This window comes from Pinus tabuliformis, chromosome 8 (genome assembly GCF_031772625.1).
Source record: "Pinus tabuliformis cultivar Carrire ecotype Pingquan chromosome 8, CPIR1, whole genome shotgun sequence".
Lineage (NCBI taxonomy): Eukaryota > Viridiplantae > Streptophyta > Pinopsida > Pinales > Pinaceae > Pinus > Pinus tabuliformis.
Window position 1 is genome coordinate 1,524,614,768 of NC_142294.1, and position 5,065 is coordinate 1,524,619,832.

General features: G+C 34.0%; 1 pseudogene; it reads right to left on the bottom strand.

Moving 5' to 3' along the window:
• Positions 1–277: 277 nt before the first annotated feature.
• Positions 278–2,408, bottom strand: LOC149241723 (cyclin-dependent kinase F-1-like; annotated as a pseudogene).
• Between the last annotated feature and the right edge of the window lie 2,657 nt (positions 2,409–5,065).

The window sequence follows — 5,065 nt, forward strand, 5'->3', positions numbered from 1 at the left end:
ATAATTCAAGCATCAGAATAGAAAGTCATCTCTAAATTTGCATTTTCTGTATTGTGTATAAAGATTTTGCGGTCACAATGATCATTAGTACAAAGTGAAAAGAAAGAATCTGGAGTTGGTCTTTGCAGAGAAATTTATTCTCAAACATGCAGTCACTATTTTGAGCAAGTATAAGACAATTCTACAAATTTAACAGTAGGTTCATGGCTATAATGTTTCTCACCCCGTGACAGCAATACATCAGTAATCATAATGATTACTTTACTGTCGTGGTGAATGCTTGAAGACATGCAGCCCCCAAAGCTAATTTAGAATACTAATCCATATAAAAGGCAATTTGAGGAAGATGAAACATGATCAGCCAATTAGAGTTTATGAAAATTTAATGCAGAAACCATCACTTGAGTGAACGACATTGAACTCATCAATGTTTTCCAAGTCAGAATCTGCTTCCATATCCTTCCATTTCGCCCAATCCTCTGAAATTTTTTTTTCTTCCCTCAGAGGTGAGGGAACTCTCAATTCATGGGTGAGGACAGGATAAGGATCCTCAACAAAATACTTATTCTCAAGTACCTCTTTAGCATTTAGCCTAGCTGCAGGGTCATAGCAAACAAGTCTTTCCAAAATAGAAAACACGCTGTCTGAGCAATTGGGGACATGGTTCTTCAGACCAACGGGGCTTCCATCACCAGGAAAACAAAGTTTCCTATAATTAGGAAGATTGGAGCATCCAGGCCAATTTTCTTCTGTTGGAGTCCCAAGAACTTTAACCAGCCTGCTAAGTTGATCAATGTCTGAAGTCCCAGAAAAGAGAGGTTCTAAAATCAAGAGCTCCCCCAGAATGCAACCTAACGACCACAAATCAATTTCTTTTCCATAGATCGTTGCTCCACCATATCACCTTCATTTTTCCAGCTCAAATCCAAATTCGCAGTTTCTGCCATATCATCAAAATTAGTTTCAACTGCAGTGGATGAATCCTCCTCCCCTTCATTCCGCACTCCCTTAACACTATCATCTTCCTCCATCAACCTTTCTCCTGGGGCATCAACAACGATATCCTCTTGAGGAAGCTCATACTCTACTTCATAGATCGCCCTCTTGAGGAAGCTCATACTCTACTTCATAGATCGCTTCAGGCTCTTCAAGTATCCTTGCCTGCAAGTATTGATTTTCGAATTCAGAGATCACTAAGTTATTGAATGTTCAGGCATCCTACTGACGAAGAATCACTAAACTTTAAGCACTATTCAGTTTCAATTTGGGCAACTATTAACCTTGCGCTTCTATGCAACATTTGCTCGAATAGTTATAATAAAAGGCAAAATCAATTCATTTATCTAGTTTCCAAAGCGCTTTGAATCAGTCAAAATTTTCAAGATTTTAGATTGAACTTTTCACGTGTGAGATTTGTTAACATTTTGAACTACTACGAAGATGCAGTTAACCATAAACAGGCTTTCAGCATATTTTAAAATATTAAAAACATGAAATGGGAAACAGAACAGAATGTACGAACACTTCAAGAAATAGGGTCAAACAGAGCTGGAGGATTGAAGGTGATAAGAAAAAAAGCACAGAAGAGGCAGCAGATGGCAAGCCACTAAATCATCTATACTTACCTATCCAAAATCAGCGAGCTTGAGAATTCCATAAGCCGAAATGAGCATATTAGAGGGCTTTAGGTCATGATGGATAATCGAATTGGCATGGCAGTTAGCCAGCGCTTGCAATATCCGAATCATCTAGGCCTTAACCTCAGCCTGGAGAATACCATTTTCTCCCTTATTCTTAGCAGACTTAATGACAGAATAGAGATCGGAAGGCAAAAACTCAAAAACTAGAACTGTGTCTTCATTTTCTCTCCAAAACCACTCATAGATCCTCACAACATTGGGGAACCCACAAAGCCTCTGCAGCGCCTCAATCTCTCTCCAAGAGCTTTGATTGTCATGCACCACCTTAAGGGCTACTATTAGGCTGTCCTACTTTCTTCGCACTCTGTACACATCCGAATAAGTTCCGCTGCCGACCCTCTCTAGAATCTCGTAACGGCACATATTTCTTTGTTGCCGTGGAGACTCCAGCTGCTCTGCACATTGTCCTCCATGTTTTGCATTCCTCAAATCTCCGGAAGACCTGTTCCCATCAAATCTTTTCAAGATTTTAACTCTCAAAACCCGCCCATCAAATCTTTTCGAGGTATTCAAGTCTCAAAACCCTGAAACACTAAAACCCTATGGAGAAATCCCCAATTCCATGGTCCGGAGAACATGGCCAGTGTTTATATATCCCAAATTCCTCAATTCAAACCAACCTTCATAAGCCCAGAGAGTTTCATTTGCCCTCAGAACAAAGTAGACCGAATCAAATATATTTAACATCTGAGCAGCCTTATAGATCAAACACGAACAAGAAATGCAGGAGTTATGACCGAACCGACCCTCCTCTGCAGCAACTCCGCCCTCCTCAACACCCTCGCCCTCCTCTCCTCTGCATCAAACGCAGATATCCGCGCGCAGGACGGGTTCATTCGGTAGGTATTATAACTGATACGTTAACCCTTTTTTAAAGGTTTTTTAATGTTTTATTACATTTTTTATTAAATTAGACGGCTGATTTCTATTCAATCGTCTAACAATAGATCCGACGGCTACTATTAGGACAGAAAAGCATTTTGGGGGGTTTATTTCAAAGGGAAACGCCTTACGACATAATTTATTTCAAAGGAAAATGCCTTACGGTGTAATTATTTAAAAAGCAAATAGAAAATTTCGAAAATCTAAATTATGAATTTCGTTTTTAAATTGTCACGTGAAACATAAACTTGAAAAGGTGGAATAAAATTAATAAAGAATAAATTATTTTGGGAAGATTATATTAGTTTCATCAAGTTTAATTTTATTATTTAAATTATTCTTAATAAATATATTTTTTTAAATTTATTATATATATATATATAAAGTTTTATCAATTAAATTGCTGATTATACATTAATTTGATTTTTGGTTTGTTAGCAATGTTAAAACAAAAAATAAAATATACCATATATTAGTGTTATATTATATAATTTTATTTTAAATAGATTCTTTATAATATATATGAGAATATTATAAATAATTTAACAACAATATTTCTATGATCTTTATATATACATGGGAATATTATAAATAATTTAATAACAATATTTCTATGATTTTAATAAGAATGGTGAACCAGCGCACTATTTGTGTTTTTGAGGGAAATTTCATGGAAATCATGTTTATACTAAAAACTAACATTTACAGGATGACAAATTTAAAAATAAACTACTAAAAAATCTTAAATATAGCATGGAAATACATGATCTAATATTCAAACTATTTAATCTAATAATTACTTTATAGATTAAAAGTTGTGTCTCCATATGATATTTATTAAGTTAAATTCGTTAATTCTATGATTAAATAAATAGATTCGATTCAAAGCAAGAGATTTGGAATATACGAATTTATGAAAATCATTACATTTCCCAACAAATAATATATATATGCTTAATAATTTTATGCAATCTGATGGGGATTTATTTAGTCTTTTGGTTACTCAATGTTTCTCTTTATTAAGTTTGGTTTTAATAATTTAACATGATTGTCCAATCATCTCTCAGTTTTTAATGGAGATGATATAATTACTCACAAACAAAGAATGATGATCCTCACCAAGATAATGATGTATTTAATTGTTGTGACATTTTCAAAATCATAATCTTTTAATGCATATGAAAGTAAAGTTGTTTTATCTAAATATAATTGTGTGAATGATTAAATTAAATAGGTAAATTTATCACTTTTTAAAAACTACTAGTTTTGATTTTTATGATTATTTTACTAAGATCTATTGCAAAATATTATTTATGTGTGTGTGTGTGTGTGATACATTTTCAATCTAATTCTAAATATTAATGTAATAATTTCTTAAAATTTCTTATATTGCTATAAAAGATCAAAACATCAAATAATTACATCATTATAAAAGTGAATAAATTTAAAATTATATTTCTAATAATTAATAAAAGTTGTAAAAATATAGAAAAAAATGTAGTAAATTTAAAATTACATCGTTAAGTAATAATGGTATATTTTATTCTTATAGAATATCTGAAGTTGTTTTAAGAACTTAGTTGTATGATTTAGTTTTTAATTAAAAGGTTTAGCAATACTTAATTGCAAATTATGTAATTAATGGTTAATGATGTTGTAATTTAAATTGTTATATATAATTTAATGGTTCTCTATCAAATTTTCCCCCAGATGGGGTGAGTAGAGTAGAGTGGGGGTGGGGGACGGCTGCCACTTCCCCATCTGACCAATAGACAAGAGGACATGGAAACACACCTCGTGCAGATGGTAGATCCTAGTTATAGATGATATCTTCGAGTCTTGTACCAATTACATCATTTAAGAATGCATATGATGGAAGAGATCATATGTGGGAACAAGTTGGAGAAGGAGCCCAACATTTGGAATTTAATGGCAAAGGGTAGTACGACTTTTAACATAGTACTAGGTATTGGCTTAAGCATGCTATCGAAATCAATTCTAAGAATAATTCCCCAATTGCAGGATAGCCAAAATGTGGAGAGCGGTGGCCAGATCCATGTGATGGAGTGGGAATTTATGTTTAGTAGGGTTTCCATCATGATGGAGGACGTTGTTCGAAGAATGCAGCTAAATAAAGGGACAAACATTCCAATTGTACAAGGCACGAAGTCATGTCAAGAGTAGAGAGCATTTTTATAACCAACTAAATGTTGGCCTCTAGACAATTGTGACAAGGGAGATAGAATATGGAATTAGCTATAGGAGCTCTTTGATGGAGGTTATTTCCAAACTTCACACTAGAGTGTACTAGGGGATTCGGGTGAAACCGATTTGGACACCTTCTCTGCCTAGCAATTGGGCAAGAGAGTGGATGCCAAAGTATTTGGAGCTGTGGCGATAATAGCAAGCAAAATGACCTCCTGTTTCGCCTCTCCCAAGTAACTATTACTATGAGAAAGAATTTCTTAGTAATTCATGGCAAC